Source organism: Aethina tumida, chromosome 7, assembly GCF_024364675.1.
Source record: "Aethina tumida isolate Nest 87 chromosome 7, icAetTumi1.1, whole genome shotgun sequence".
Taxonomy (NCBI): domain Eukaryota; kingdom Metazoa; phylum Arthropoda; class Insecta; order Coleoptera; family Nitidulidae; genus Aethina; species Aethina tumida.
In genome coordinates, this window is record NC_065441.1 from 9,177,945 (window position 1) to 9,196,118 (window position 18,174).

General features: G+C 25.6%; 1 protein-coding gene across 4 annotated transcripts in view; it reads left to right on the forward strand.

Annotated features, from left to right (window-relative positions):
• Window positions 1–270: 270 nt before the first annotated feature.
• Window positions 271–18,174, forward strand: part of LOC109601708 (uncharacterized) — a 115,475-nt gene continuing 97,571 nt past the window's right edge. For 2 of the 4 annotated variants that reach the window (XM_049969755.1, XM_049969756.1), the window contains exon 1: window positions 271–378. The gene's annotated coding sequence lies outside the window, so the exon portion shown is untranslated. The remainder of the gene's footprint in view (window positions 379–18,174) is intronic. The other 2 variants (XM_049969754.1, XM_049969757.1) reach the window with 1 other exon arrangement.

Consider the following 18,174-nt stretch of genomic DNA (forward strand, 5'->3'; position numbering starts at 1 on the left):
CAGAGCATCGTGTCAACAAGTTCACAACACCATTCGGTACTATTCGAAGTTCGTGAAAATGGTTACGTTTTGAAACCAAGTTGCAGTGCCCCGCAACGCCTATGAGGTGTGGAGGGACCTTGCTCTTCAAATAATTTCGGTGATTGTCGAAAAAGAAAAAAAAAAGTTACGCAAATCGCAGCAGCGACAATAAGACAATAGTACGGAATGCCCGTGTGACCTAGAGAGAAAACTCAATTCGGATTGGATATAGTCGCGCCGCTTCAGCTGTGGAGGAACGGATTCAGTCGCGACGCGGACTTCAACACAGTCGATACTACCTTTCTTCGGAAGGTGCGTGTTCCGTGGGTACCGTTTCACTCTCGTCCAATTTTACCGGTAAGTAGTACCAATTTGTTCACTGCTACGGTGTCGGTGTGCGACACCCCCGCTTGCTTGGGGCTTTCTTTTTGGACGTCGTTCTTCAATCATGAGGATCGGGTGAATGATCTCGTCTAGAAAGTACTCTCTATCGCGGAAGATTTTAACGAGGGATCGGACGACGAACCTTTTCCTGCAGATTCGCAAATCGATTATGATCGTAATCTCGTCATTTTCTCCGGTTATTACTTTCTTGTGATGAAAACTAACTGTATGTAAACCGTTCAAGGTGCATTGTCTTCAATTAATTCTATTTATAAACGTAAATTTCCTATGCATGAGTCAATGAGCCATCAAAGTGTTTTCCAATCAAAATATTAATTGTCAGCAAACAAACATTTATTTTTAGTGTTAACATCACTTCCAGTATTACCAAATTAATTATTGTTTTCATAAATCAGAAAAAAAAATCATGTGCATATTTTGTTTATATGTCTCTCCCCAATAAGAAAATCATCAGGAACAATCGCAAGGGCACGACATTAAAAGACGAGAAGTATTCGTGACGATGATGATTATCGTTTTTCCTGAAGTGGGGATGTGATGTCATCGTTGTCACTTTTCAATAAATTATCACAAAAACACAGTTGGTAGGGATAAGGGGGTTGTGCCATCCCCACCCAGGATTTTAGGGCTTGGTGTTCGAATATAAGTACGTTAGATTTTATTGTCACAGTAGTACTGTTACAGGGATTACAATAGATGATATACAAAATAAATAAATTGTGGTTTTCGAAATCTATTTGTGTTATTATTATATTGTGAAGTGTTGGTGGTACTTGTTTTCTTTGGAAATTATTGTGGTTGGTTTTTGTGCCAAAATGTGGATATACATCATTTACATTTGGATTATTCTTTTCAATAATTAGATAAATATTTTTTGAATTATTAAAAATTATAATTTGAAAATTAATTTTAGAAAAATGTCTATTTAGATAACTACATTTAATTTTAAAAAATGGTCAAACATCATTAATACAATAAATCAATTTTATTAAATGATTCTAAAATATTATTTAAATAAATTTAAATTTAAAATATTTAATTTTAAGATATTGAAGTCATTTTTTATAAAAAACAATTAATTTAACTTCTTTATGAAACTTCAATTATTCTGCTTTTATAAATGTATAAAAATTATATATTCTTTTTAATTTACACGATATTATATATATATTCTTTAAATCTAACATAAACTTTATTAGGTGAATTATTTTATTTTTAATATACTCTTTTTTTTTTGTTCGGGAAATTTAAAAAGAAATACCAGAATTAAACCAGTTTGTTTAATCAAAAAAATACATTATTAAAATTTTAAAAATTGATTAAATTTATTATTATTATATCGAATATAATTCGAAAATAAATAAAGAAAAATAATAAATCAAAATTTATCTTTATTTTTTTTTCTAACTTAAAAAACATTAATTTTAATCAGAAAAGAAATTATTTAAATTGAGCAAGAATTATTAATTAATTAGTTTAATCATCAATACAATATTGTAAATTAAATAATTTTTATTAAAGGATTCGAAAATATTGCAAAAAGACTAAATTTAAAATATTTTTTTTAAGGTATTGCAATTTTATTAATAATAAATTCATTACAAATTAAACTTCTTAGTTTATTACATATTAAACATAAATATTTTTGTTGAAAAATTTTCTTAAAATCTGTTCAACTTATATTTAACGTAGTAAATGTTTATTATTATTATTAAATTGCATGCATAAATTAAAAATTTTGGAAATTTATCAATTAAAGCATAGTTCAATATTTTTCAATTCTAAAAATGATCTAATCTAATATAAATGTTTTAAGCGAAATAATAAATCTAAATATGTAAAAGTTTTTGAATTTATTCATATAAAATATTATTAAATTAATTATAACACTTAAAATAAATATATTATATTTTTTTGTCTAATAAAAGAATATTCAAGTTCATTGGATTTATTAACTTCTCTTTCATATTATAAATTTATTTCAATTGGAATTGGTTCTTGTTACTATATGTATTTTTAAATATTAATGTTTTAAATATGTTATTATTAAAATCTACACAATAGAATATTTTAGAATATTTTAGAAAAATAAATTTGATGTACTGATCTCTAATTAATAATTATGACCTGTTTTACAAAGAAAATTCCTTTGTAAACTTATCGTTAATTTAATTACTAATACATATGTACAACAAATTATAGAACAATGCATGTAACATTTAAATAATTAATTAATTTATTAGCTAGCACGATGATCATTTTTATAATTTATATGTTATTTATTGAATAAATTTAATACGGCACCATTTCTCCACAACAATTTAAAATAATAACATCCATGCCCGATGTAATTGATCATAAAATTTAATTTCGGTTATGAAAGCAAATCATTTTGAAGTCGAAACATAACCTTTACCGGCTCGTCCAAAGACAATAATAAAATCGCAACGCAAATTAGAGCATTGCACTGAAAATACCAGACCATTTGGAACGCAATTTATCGCACTAAAATCGCACCTTTTGCACCGTCGATGTGACATTTAAAGTTCAAGTCTAATTTCATACAATATAATTTCTATAATCGCCGCTAAATCTCAACCTCTGCAACAATGACCTCTTAAGTATCTTTCTTCACTGTGGATAAACGGAAGAACTAATCGATTGTTGATTCACGTTGCTTGGGCCTGTTGTTTATAATTTGTAAACAATGTGGGTGAGGCCGATTTTTCAATAACTGTTAATAATAAGCGTTTCAACAAAGTAGGGAGTGTTACGAGAAGTCTTTGACAGTAATTTGCGGGTGACAAAAAAACGCAAAACTTTTAAAAGACAGTTGGAACTTTTTCCACTGCTGTTAATTAGACAGGTTTGGTGTAGAATTAGAATTATTTTCTTGGCATCACATTTTCAATGGAATTGATGTGAATAATAATTATTAAAGAGGTCATACGGATCTTTTATCTAGGGAATAATAAATAATGTAATTTGAGCTTAATTAATTATGAAGTGTTGCGGGACCATCAATTCATGTTAATATAAGGGATATTGATTTCTAAAGTATCTTTATATACCTAATAATCACAATATTAACGATTTATACAGGGTGCAATGTAATAAAAGTCCAACAGAAAACAGGAAACTGGATAATAATTAATAAATTTTATAACAAACCATTTATTTTGTTCTGTAGAAGTTGTTCAAAATTGTTTCCATTGACTTGAACGTAAGCTTGAGCTCATCGAATCCAATTTTGACGTTCTAATTCAAATATTCCTACTGATCCCGAAGGCGCAAAATATCGTAGTTCTGATCAGGATATTTTAGATACTATATACACCATTTTTTAAATGTCTCCATTGTTTTCAACTCTGGTTTGAAATACTAAAAATAAAACTTAGTTATTTTTATATAAGTTGTGAAATACCCAGTATATAATCTGAAACATAAAAATAATTATTTTTATATCTCTTCTTTCCAATATTTTTTAAATTAGATGTGTGTAGAATTCGAGTTATTTTGTTGGTATAATAGTTTCAGAAGAATTGTTGCGACTCTGTCCTTTATTTTGTGAATAATAATTAACTTGGGTTTAATTAAGTTCAGAGTTTTAATAGACCAATAAATACATCTTGATTAAAGGGACGTTAATAACTCATTTAAAATATTATTTTTATATTGTACTTTACTAATAATATTAATATTAATAATAACTTATAAATAATTTGAAAGTAAAAGGCAATTATTTTTGTTTCCCATAATGAGGAAATCATTATTGTTAAAAATAAGATAAGAATAATAAGAAGAAAATTGTTAGCAAAGGTTTTAAATGTGATTGTAAATTATGGGGTTTATTTTCCTTTCGTTAAACAAACCCCAGTTCTTTACCCTGGGAGTAATAACTTGAGATTAATTAATTAGAAAGTTTTAAGGAGCCAATCAATACATGTTAATTAAAGTGATATTGATATCTAAATTATTACTGTTATTATACAATATGATATTATACAATAAATTTATATATATATATATATATATATATATATATATATATATATATAACATAGACATAACATAACAAATGTTAATAATGTTTGGTTTATAAATTTTAAAATTTCAGTTTATTTTCAGTTTAATAATGCTTTCACTGAAACACAATTTTATGATATTTCTCAACTGGCAAGTCATAACGTTCTCACGTTTCAGCGGTTTAATTAACCCTCGTTTTATACCCATAACAAACACTCGACCAACAATTATGTTGTAAATAAATTTAAAAGTAATATTTACTGAATACTAATGAATTAGTGTCTATTTTCTTTTTTTTTGTGTAACGATTGACTCACTGGAATATTTATAAAACGGTCTAATTGGATTTCCTGACTATTAATGTACATAATTTCCAGCCACAACAGAAACTAATTATTCCAAATATTGATCGATCACGGACAATTGAATTGAGTAATTGAACTCGAATTTTTCGTGGCATCTATCGTAAATCGTTTTCTGTGCATCTGTCGTGATTTCTAATCCGTCCCATTTATCGGAAAAGTGTTACGGTCGCCAATGATGAACAACGATCGTTAGTTAAAACGAATCCAGTCCGGTTGTTTTGCGGTGCACATTCGATCGGAACAATAATTGTTCGCAACTTCCGACCGACGTTTCGGACCATGCGAACTATGCAAAGGAGTGCACATCTCGCGTTCGGGTCCGGACAGTGGTATCATTCAAGTCACGGTCCACTTTCTATACCGCCGCGAGTTCCATCTGTTGTTGCCGTTCTTCTGGTTGGGCTGTCAGGAGCGTTCGCGTTATTTTGCCATGGTTATCCGACGATAATCTGTTGACATCCACTCAGTGGCGACATCGCGGTGAATGAAATACAAGGGGATAAAAAGGGCAGTGATTCGTTATTTAAATGTTTTCCATCACGTTTCCGATCACGACGACCGTTCATGTTGTGATGTAAAGGATTATGTTCCGGCCGTTTTGCATTTAATATTATATTTTACAACTGCGAAATATTATTATCAATGTAAATGCCCAAATAAAACAAGTTTATTGCTCATTATGAATTTAATGTTCATTTTATATTTCTTTTATGAAATATTATGGTGAATGATAAAAGGTTTTTGTTTTAAAATCTTAAATTATCTTTTTGAGTGACATTTATTTTAATTATTTTCTTCAGAAATTATAATAAATGCTTCTGTATTTTAGAAAATGAATGTTTTATAAACATTTTGTAACATGTTCATTTTATTTGACATAATTTTAATATGAATAAAAAATGTAATTTTATGAATAAAGTGGAACTCATTCACTATTTTTAATTAATAATTCACTATTAAAAAAGATATACATTTATAATATAAATATAAAAATACATAATATGCATACTATAACTAAAGATTAAAGTAGAAGGATTTAATATCTAAATGTAAAAAATGCATATTTAAAACAATTTTTCTTTGTATTTGAGATAAATACATATTTAAAAAATTTTAAATGAGAATTGTATATTTTTTTGATTCTAATCTTTTTGTTGTAATATTTATATTTTTGAAATATACATTCCCTTTCATAAAAAATATTTTATAATTATTTATGATATAATTAAAATCTGTTCAGACTAATACATAAATTTATGGAATTGTATTACGTACAAATATTTGAAAGAATTTTTTAGAAATAACTATATTTTTAATGAATATTAATAATGGCGTAGCAGAGAATATTCTCAAATAATGAAAAATAAATAATAACAACCTGCAGATTCATTAATTTTAATAGGTATTTTTTGGTCATAACACGAAGTACGAGATTTGTTTGATAAAAAGCATGATTAAAGTAAAATTTTTATATTCATTAAAATTATACAGACGCAAAGACACTTCCATTCGTCAGAATAATATTGAATCAAAACAATCGATTTGTAAAAAAATTCAGATGTAATTATCCAATTAAGTCGGAATTAATTTTCAATGTCGACACCGTTCAAACTAAAACTGAATTAAAATAATGCTCTACATAACAATCCTGAAAGTTACATAACCGTATCGAATTAATTAACGAGCGATTGCTAATTGTAAACGCGGAACTGTCTATTTAAATTACAAAACCGTCCTGAAAACGGTTTTTTATTCGCATCTTTTTCGAATTTCGCCCGTGAACTTGACTTTCCTTGGTGTCTGTGAATTCCACAAAAACTGGTTTCTGACTGGTGGCTGCCGTTGGATTGTGGGTGTCCAGTGTCAATGATTTTCATTTTATGGATTACGAATTAACCGTGAAGCGATCATTAAGCCTACCGTTTCGACGTTAATCCACTTTTTTGTGTTAAATCTTTTCAAGAAGTTTTTTTTTTTCTGGGACGCATTATTAAGATAACAAATCTGATAGGCTGAAGCAGTTCTTTTTCTTTAGTAGCACACTGACCCATTTATATTGTGTTAGTGTTGGAACGTTAGATTTTATTAATCACAATCGCAATCTGTGAGCGATTATTAGACCAGAAAATCGACGAAAACAAACGTATCGTTTTTACGTCGGATCATAAAAACTTGCACTTGCATCAAAAATTTTTGGGTTCGCCCGACGTTGATTCAAATTCCATAAGCGAGGTGCACGTTTGTTTTCTTACAAATGTAAATACGACGTGACTGGGCGACAGGACGTTCACTCCGATGCAAAATCAATTTCAGGCTGATTGTCATTTAAATGAAGGTAGTAAAATTCAGTTGACTGTTGCCTTGCATTCGGATGCGAACGTTTAAAAACCAGTCTGCACTTAAAAACTGGAATGAAGCATCGACTCTGGAATGCATTAAGTTATCTGGAAGATATTATGTAAGGGAGTAGATTCATTAGATATTCATTGCAAAAAAAAAGTTACATTGAAATGTCTATTTGTGAACGTGTAGGTTGAGTCTTATTGACTTTGATAATTGCTATTCTATTATAACTTTACTTAAATCACTCAAGAATTTTTTGTCAAGTAACAAAAAAGTAATGTTAACACGTTAATTACTTAATAGCCAATATTTTAATATGTCAGATATGTTTATATATTATTTTAAATAAAAAACGAATTACTAGACAAATTAAGTTCTTTAAAAATATGTATATTTTATTTTTTTATTATATTAGTACATTTTTAAATAGTTTTAAATTTATTACTGTATTTAATAGTTATTATAACCAAAAACTCAGTTGATTTAGATTTGTTTTATATTTTTAGAATATTTTCAATTGAATAAATTTTAAATAACAATGACGATGAAATTTTGTATTATAATAATATTTTTTTAGCTATTAAACTATAAGTAAAAATTCAGGTCGTAAACTAGATTTTTATATATTTTTTAAAATATATAAATACATAGGTAAAAAATAGTCGTTAATAAAAAATATACTTTATTCTCTTTCAAATAAATATTAATAATATTTGGAGCAATATTTTCAAATATTTTGGAATTCTGGGAGGTAAAGTATAATGTAATAATTATTATAACCAAAATATAACTCAGTTTATGAACTAGATTTTTCTATATTTTTTATTTTCAGAATATTTTCAATTAAATAAATTTTAATTAACAATACCAATGAAATAATAAGTATAACATAATAATTATTATAACCTAAAGACAAGTTAAGGTCTAGATTTTTCTTGAATTTTAAAATGAGCTTTTAAAAGATTAAATAAAAAATTTCACTGTTAAATAAATATTAATAATACGTAGTTTTTTAATAACTTGATATTGTTATGTGGTAGTGGAATAATAATTACTATAATTAATTAGTTTTAGTTAATTTCTGTTTAAAAAGAATATTTAGAGTATACGAATCTTTAAACCTAAAAATTGAATTGACTCATTAGATTTTTTTAAAACAGAATAAAATATCATGTAATATTTACAATCAATCAATAATCAATCAACTGAATTTTTAAAGCATTTAAATATACAAATAGATATATCATTCATAACAAATATGTCATATTCACTTTCAAATAAATATTAATAATATGTAGTACAATATTTTTAAATAATTTGAAATTAATTATTACAACTGAAACCTCACAAGATTTTTCTGTACCCTGAACTACAGAATTTTTAATTGAATTTTTAAAAGAGCTATTAAAAAATCTTATTAAATAATAAAAAATTACTCAAGTCAAGATATAAGTAATACAGCATTTCCGTACATTTTTTTCGTTCTCCCTAAACTTTTGGCGAATAACTTAGACGAATCACACTGTATTTGTTCTGTGTATTGATTTTTAGTTAAATATTTTTAAATAAAGTTTACTGATTAATATAGTCAAACTGAACAAATTTATATTATATTCCTGTGATTTTTTTACTTAAACAATTAAATTATTCAAATCAACTTTTCTGCTTTAATCCATGAAACATCCCAAGGGTTTAATACAATAACCCCACGACAATTTTTCTATATATATATATTGCCTGTTTGACTTTCATGAAGCCGACGTTGTTAGAAGAAAATGCAATTTTAGATGGATCCGATAAAACAAACGGCCTGATATCTTGTAATATAAGTGCATTAACAAACATGACTTTCTATAAAATAAACTACCAAATACATAGTACGTGAGCGTAGAAATTTAGCAATTTTACGAGCCATTATAATGTTATGATAAAGCTTTGTTGAAAATATTCCGGTGTTGTATCTTTGTTATGAGATATTTTATGCTTTGAAAATTATGCACTGTTTCACTAAAGAATTTATTAAACCTAATAAGTTAAAAGTGTAAGTTCGTAATTTTACTTTGTGCCACAATTAAATTTCCGTTTTATGCATGCCACAATATTATATTATTCTCAATTTTACCGATGCTTTTAAAACCGACAAGGTTGCGAAGTATTCCAGACATTTTTAGCTCTATTAAAATTTTCGTTTTGCCTTGAGCGTTCAAACAAATTTATTACATTGACATATATACATATGGAACAATCAAAAAGATTAATTACACATACTATTAAAGCCTACGAGATCATTTAAACAAACCAAAAAACTAAATATAGATCATTTATTTTAGTTCCTGTAATCTGGCAATTACTTGGAAATAAAAATTTGATATATTGTTATTAGTGTGTCAAAGCTCGGTAATTATTCTTTTATAATTAATGTACGTTCACTGAAATGATAAAACATATTATAATTGCTTTTTAGCAGCTACGATTTGCCATGATTAATCTATTTTTCTAAGCTTTTTAATTAACATGTTAGTCGCCTTGAACGATGTCGTTTTTGATCGTTAGGAAAACAAGGAAATGCGCAATATTTTATGGTTTTGCCACAGATTTATTGATCTGATCGAAAGCGAAACTGTAATTTAATGCACCGCATAAAAATGTTTTACGAGCAATTTTTTATTCTAAAATATTGCAATATGGATATTTCGATTAAAAACATAATTACTTAAAATCGTATTCATGGAAAACATAAATGGAGGTATTAATATTTACATTCATATAAATATTTATCTGTATTAAAAATATTGAGGTTATTCCATTTGTGGTAATAAAAAAATAACGCATCTACTTGATTTAATATTACAATTAATGAAGCGCAAAATATTTTCTATTTTTTTATTTAGTGATTCCATTTTATTTGATGGATGTTTAAAATTACAGGTAAAAATATCGGTATGTAAAATAGTAACATTTTATGCTATATTTTATTGAATAAATAAAAATGTTATTAAAAAAGAAATTATTTAAATATGCTTATATTTTATGATATTATATTTTTTATACAATTTTCTACACTAGTATAAAATTAATTCAGAAATTAAAAAATATTATTTTTAATAAACATTTATATTGAAATTGTTTAATATAAGTTTAGTAGAAGTATCTACTTAAAATTTTGTTACACTGGAAATATATAAAAATAATAGGGAACATGAACCTTGTTCAGAAGAGATGATAATAAAAAATTTATTTATTAAAACTTGATTTTTTATTAAAAATAGAAAGGGAAAAGCAAATCAAATGTAAAAAATTAAATTTGACCTCAAAATAAACATTATTTTTAATGAAAATATTTATTTAAATTTGAAAATAAACAAACTAATAAAAAAATTGAATTCAAAATAAAATATTAATTATAATTAATAAATAAATTAAAATAACACATAATAAATAATTTATTGAAGAAAAGGAAACTATTCTAAAAGTGAAATGAAATTTAAATAAAAATTTCTTGTATATTGAAATTATTTAATATAAATATTAATAAGTACCTAAAGTTGGAAGTTATAAAATTACTGAAGATTTTTATTTAAGATATTTAATTTATAAAATTAATAATTTTGAAAATTCAGTAAGTGAAAATATAAAAAATATATTTTTTAATACTTTTTTTGTTTAAACTAGAAATTAAAAAACATTTTTTAGACCTTTTTAATAATGAAATATGAAAATAAAGTGAAATAAAAATTAAATAAATATTACTTACATGTTGACATTATTTTAATAATATAAATATGAAAATAAAGTGAAATAAAAATTAAATAAATATTGCTTGTGTGTTGAAGTTATTTTATGAAGAAGAAAAAAATTAAAATAATTGTTATTTTTATGAAACTTTTCTTATTTAAAAGAAGAAAGAGGAAAATTCAAAATTAACTTAATTAATTAAGTTAACAAACATGGTCAAAATGGTAAATATCTTTCTTCCATGTACGACTTGTTATTCATACTTGATCATCAAACATAAACAGAAAGTGAAACTGCAAATCATGTGTAGTAAACAATGTGTTAATAGAAAACTTGCACTTTTCACAAAAGTATTTTTAGCCATACGAGCAAAATAAATAATAAACGTCAACATGATACCACAACATAAAAGATTCTCATCGTTGCACAAATCAATTATGAAGCTTTGAGCAATTTCCATGGGATTTTACAGTTCACGACTTTTAACGAGGCATTCATTCCTGAATAATTCGAGTCGCACACTTAAACAATGTAGTGTGGAGAACAGTGAATTTATCGGGCTCGAGTTACATAAATATTACAATTGCAAATCTTTTTTAATCTAATTAAAAACACTTTCATTTTTTTCACGTATTAATTACCGCGTTTTCTTGATTTCTAATAAAAATTGAAATTGCATTCGTAATTGCCTGTTTGTGTAACAATGTTGTTCCTCACAGTTCGTTTTTATTAATACAACATTCCCATGATTATTATCATTATTGTAACTTAGTAAAATGGTGCAATTACCGAACAATAATGATATGCCGTCCATTCGAAAGGTTAACAATAAACCCCATCGGAAAAATGAAATTAACAGCTCACACCGAGAAAATTACGGTAATTTTTTCGTGTTAGGTAAACAGGTGTTTATATCCACTCAATTTCCGTAACGCCAATCATACCTTACATCAAAGCCCATGTTTAAATAACTTGTCACAACTAATCGATCGTTTTACAGATTTAATTCACACATGGACAACTTAATTAGAATAATTACAACATGGAGAGAAAAAAATTCTATTGTTCGTTTTCCATCTGATCAGATCCAATTAGATTACCACGTGAATCAAGGAAGCAAAAGGCGAAAACGAAAGGATTACGAATGTGTAACGTGTTACATGCCTCACGGTTCCGCTAATTTAAAAATTCTGTATATGGTAATTCAATTGCAGCCTCTCGAGTGTATCGATTTCCGTGTTTAATTGTTGAAATATCTTGTTGATTAAGTTACAATCAAAATACGGAATCATGTCTATAAATACGGCAATTAGCATAAATAAATATTGAAGAACAACATTAGTGAGAACGTAGAAAAACATGCCAAATTTACCGGGTATAATATGCAAATTAAAATATGTATTTATGTTATGTGATGATGTGAAGAGGATATTTTACATGGTGAGTGTTTGTTTATACTGGGGAAATAATATTTATTTATTTGTTCGATAAGATACACACTCTCATGTAATAGTGTAATCAGATATTCCAAAAATAAAGACTGTCAAAATAATTGAAATATAAGTAAATAAGTTGTAGTTTAAAATAATACATTTATTTTAAATAATTGTATTAAATTATATGAAATAATTATTCAGGCTTTAATATGAGAATCATTGTATATTAAAAGAGTTGAAAAAAATTGATTTTTTTTAAAGAATTTAAAAATTGTACTTAATTCATATTTAATAAAATCGATATATTAAAATAATTGTAGATATAAATTCCAACTAATTATTAAGTAAAATGTGTTATTAACAAAGGATTTACATTAAATATGCAAAAAGATGTGAAATAATTAATTCATATTTCCTTTTAATATTTAAATGATTACTAATATATTACTAGCATTAAAAACTAATTTTAAAATTACGTTTAATAAACATTAAACATACATTTTTTAAAACAATTTAAAGAAAGTCAATGAAAATATATCAATAAAATTAATATTAATATTAATTAGTTACTATTAAAACATGAAATAAAATGCATTAAATATAAAAAAAGAAGTTGCTTCTAGGTGGAGTAAACAATAAATTCGACCTCAATGTTAATATTTAAGTAGCAGAAAATAGAAAAGAATTTTACCAATAGAAATTAAACTATTTTGAAATAACACAATTTTATAAAAAATTAAACATAAATATATGAATAAAATGAATATTAAGATTAATAAATATAATTTATTAAAATTAAAACATCAAAATAAAATGTAAAAAGAAAAATTGAAATATTAACAATTTATTCATAGTCATATCATGTAAAATTAAAAAAGGACCTTTTTCCCTATTGGAAAATATAGAATATCAATTTTCAGAACATTTAAGTATTTAGTATGTACGCTAACATTGAAAATAAAATTTATTTTATATGTTATCGATATTAAAATATTATTTTTCAATGCTATTAACATATTTAGAATAGAAGCTGCAAATAAATTACAAATTAAATTATTATAAAATATTAAATTAAATTACGGATTTAAAAATTATTTTTTGTAAATATAAACGTAAATAAATAAATATACATAATATATATTAGAAAAATATTTTAATGAATTTATTAAATTAAATTGAAGTTTTATGTTATTTGTGTTACGTTTTCTTTTCAATAAAATTCATTAAAAACCATTTTCCTCATATTTAAGATTAACATAGTAAAAATATAAATACTGTAATTGAAAATAAAATTAAGTGAAATCACAATAAAGCTATATTCAGAATAATGAAATATTCAATTACATACGTTAACATATTGAATAATATATAGAAGTTGTCTGTTAAATTTATTGGAAAAATATTTAATTTAATCAATCAACTTTCTTTGGAAAATAATATTAAAATATTATTTTTTAATATTATTACCATATTTAGAAAATTTAATCTATAAAATCATATGTATTGAAAATACAATTGTTAAACATAATTGTAATGGATAATTATGAAAAAACAATGAATTAACATAACAAATAAATTTTATTACATATGACCAAGTCATTACATAAAGTAATTTTAAAATTCATATATTGTTACCATTATTTTATTACTATTAAAATTGCATAAAACTTATTTAAATATTAATTAAATGGAATTGCTTTAAATAGTGTCAATAAAAATTAATTTATGGCATATCCATGTAGTTCAAGTTTAAATTACAATTCAGATACTAATGAGACATTTTTTAAGATGTAAATAATATGTGTATCTATATTTATTACGTTATATAAATTTTATTTCAAATCAGTCTTAATAAATTTGAAAAATTTTAGCCACATTATAATGTTGCATAATACAATATATATAAATAAAATAAAAATATTACTTACTAATTAACTTAATTAAGAAGTTATTTATTATTAGATTTTAATAATCTAATAAACTAAAACCTTATAATATTATTTATTACAACAATAAGCTATAATTAATAAAATAATAATCGAGTTTTAATGTATTTCACAATATATTGATTTGAATATTAATTAAATGTATGTATTTTATGCTATCAATAACATTTAATTTGTTTATTCGGATCTTTTTAAAATCGTCATTTTAATTATTTCATAAAACAGACATTTTAAATGATTATCGAGACAATTAAAATGGATTAGAAATTCATTCTGTGCATATAAACACAAAATAATGCGGACTGGTGAATAACTAGTGTCTTCTTCTGCATAGACTCAGTTAAAAAAATACTTTCTATTTCAGCCCATACTTTATTCCTACAAAGAATAGATATTAATCGTAACATTCAAAATGAAATGCAAGTCGATATCTGCACTAATAAAGATACATTGCGAAACCGTTTCACCTGCTGGATTAAAATGATATACGGCTTCATCTCTCGCACTTGACTGGAAATACCGAATGTATCGTTTTGCGTTTGATTTCCAAGCTTATCCTTTATTCGTTTTCGGTTGTGCCCTCATCCCGGTTCCGATTTATCTCCTTCCGAAATGTATATATGGAAATAAAAGTCGCCAAATATAAATGTTAAACGGAGCCTGTGGGTCGAATGCGACAAATAAAATCGCCATGGGAAAATTAATGTGCAAACGGCGTACGCCATGTTTGTTTCGTTATTGAAACGACAAACATTCAAACAAGTCGAGTTAGTGCCGGCAACACTTTGTCCATTGATTTATCGTGCCCAAGATTTGTAGGTGGATGTTAACTATGTATTTCAATGTATACGATGGCAATTTGCAGTTAGACGTTTCTGCGTTGCCCAGCTAAAGATGAATTGGTTGGGTTAGGTTAGTTCTGTACTAAAATCGAAATGGGTGTATGTTCAAATTCAGTGCAGAGTTACTGGTCTAAGCATTAATCAGAGGGTAACGAATACGTTACATTTTGGACAATAGTTACGGTCTTATATAAAAATAAATTCCATCAGTATGAAGGTGATTTAAATAAATTTAAGGGATTCTAGTTTTATTCATTTTATCGGAAATTGCTTGGCGATAAAATAAAATATCTAACAAGGTCATAATTTTTAATATTTTAAGGTTTTTAATTAATTAAATTTTTCCAATTTAAAATTTAATATAGAAACATTAAAAAATTAATTATTATATACATCGTCACTGTATTCAAAAGTAACCTTGCACCGTAAATTATTAATAATATCATGCACTTGTAATTTAAAAGATTGAATGGAACAAATATTGTTTCCTATATTTTTATTTGCGCATATTCATTGTTATGAATTGCCTTACCCATTATTCCGTTTTACAATATTATCAACATCCAAATTTGATCCTCTTACTTAATGCAGTATTTTAAAGTTAGCACCGAATGCTTAATTTCGGGATGTAATAATTTCGGACTGTCGCAAAAAATACCATAATCTTTTAACTCTATTTCTTGTTCATTTGGAGCATAATTAACGCACCATATTTTAGAGATGAGGTCTTGTTATCCACACAGAGATTTGCACAGAAATCGATTAATTATTGAAAAATTTTGGATATTCCACTTAGCAGTGAATAAATTCAATAAAATCAGCATCTAAGGAATATAAAAAAGTCTAAAAACTTCAAAATATACAATGAATTCAATAAATCTATGGACTAAAGAATCTAAAGAATCTAAAGAATCTAAAGAATCTAAAGAATCTAAAGAATCTAAAGAATCTAAAGAATCTAAAGAATCTAAAGAATCTAAAGAATCTAAAGAATCTAAAGAATCTAAAGAATCTAAAGAATCTAAAGAATCTAAAGAATCTAAAGAATCTAAAGAATCTAAAGAATCTAAAGAATCTAAAGAATCTAAAGAATCTAAAGAATCTAAAGAATCTAAAGAATCTAAAGAATCTAAAGAATCTAAAGAATCTAAAGAATCTAAAGAATCTAAAGAATCTAAAGAATCTAAAGAATCTAAAGAATCTAAAGAATCTAAAGAATCTAAAGAATCTAAAGAATCTAAAGAATCTAAAGAATCTAAAGAATCTAAAGAATCTAAAGAATCTAAAGAATCTAAAGAATCTAAAGAATCTAAAGAATCTAAAGAATCTAAAGAATCTAAAGAATCTAAAGAGTCTAAAGAATCTAAAATGTCTAAAGAATCTACAGAATGTAAACGAATCATTAAGATTCATAGATCTAAGGGATATAAAGGATCTAAGGGAACTAAAGGATCTAAAGGATGTAGAGGATGTAAATGATGTAAAGAATGTAGAGGGTGTAATGGATGTAAAGTATCTAAAGGATCTAAAGTGACTGATGAATCTGAAGAATCTAAAATATGTTATATAATGAACCTAAGAATTTAGTATTCTTTTTTTAATTTCTAGTATAATTAAATATTAATTAAATTTAAAATCTTTTGAAAAAACATTTAAAAAAATGAATTAATACGTTCATCGTCATTGTATACAAAAGTAACCTTGCATATTGAATTATATATAACATTATGCACCTGTAATTTTGTTTTTAATGGAATAAATATTGTTTCCTTCATTTTTATGCATATACTTTTTTTTCTGATTATGAATGGACTTGTCCATTACTCCATTATTCAATACTAATCATTATCCAAATTAACTCCTCTCACTGTTTACAATGCTTTAAGGTTAGTACCGAAGGTTCCATTTTGGGATACAACAATTCCTGATTGCCAAAAAAATTGACACAATTCTTTAATCATAATTCTTGTTAATTTGGAACAGAACAATTAACGTATCATATTTTGGAGGTGACGCCTTGTTATCTACACAAAAGCTCGGCCGAAAATCGATTAATGATTGAGAAGTTCCGGATATCTCACGTAACCGTGAATTATTCAATAAAATCAGAATTCTTGACCTTGCTATCGTTTAATTCCACATATGTACCACGACGACTAATTTAATTAAGTTCAAATTGTTGTGTAATAGTTTGCCTCTGCATATTAATTAGTTGCATACAATTATTTACTATTTGGTCGTTTATGTTTGCCCAATAATCACCGAGAACGTGTTGAAATATGAAACATTTTAATTTGTGACTATTGTTTAATAATTTTAATGATATGTTTTTTTAATATGACTTCTTTATGCAATTAACTGATGCAAAACGGTGCCAGAAATTAATTAATGGCAGGAGACAATAAACATATTTTTTTCTTTCATTTGCGAAACATTTGCTTTTGTACATCGTTTCGGTGATGAAAAGAAATGTTAATTGAATCGTTTTTTTAATCAGCCATTGCTTACTTTATTACACTAATTGTTGCCCATTAAATTGCAACACTAAGAATAGAAACTGCCCATTAAACCACTCAAAATCTAAATCCCTTAAAACCGAATTGCGTAACTGTCGTTCGGGCATGATGCGATGATCTAAAGGCATGCAAAATTATGCGAAATGTGACCCAGATTTGATTGGAATCGATCCGAGATCGGTGAGCGAAAGGTAATAATGAAAGTTGATCTGGACTTTAAAAATCTGCGGAGGAATCTGCTACCGTTCAATGCTTGTTGTATTCATTAAGAATCTAGGCATACGTTTATACTTTTATTTACCATACTGTACTTATTATTTATTTACTAGTTATCGGATAAATTTACCTATAAAAGAAGTAATATTTTAAAATAGGTCTATAACAATGTTGGTATGAAACTATTTAGTTGTTAAAATATGGAATGAAGTAATAAAACAATAGTCGAACATGAGTCATACTAATAAAACTGAATGAAATCATAAGGCATAAATAAACTCCACATATTGCTGGAATACCTGGAAAATCAAATAAATAACGGA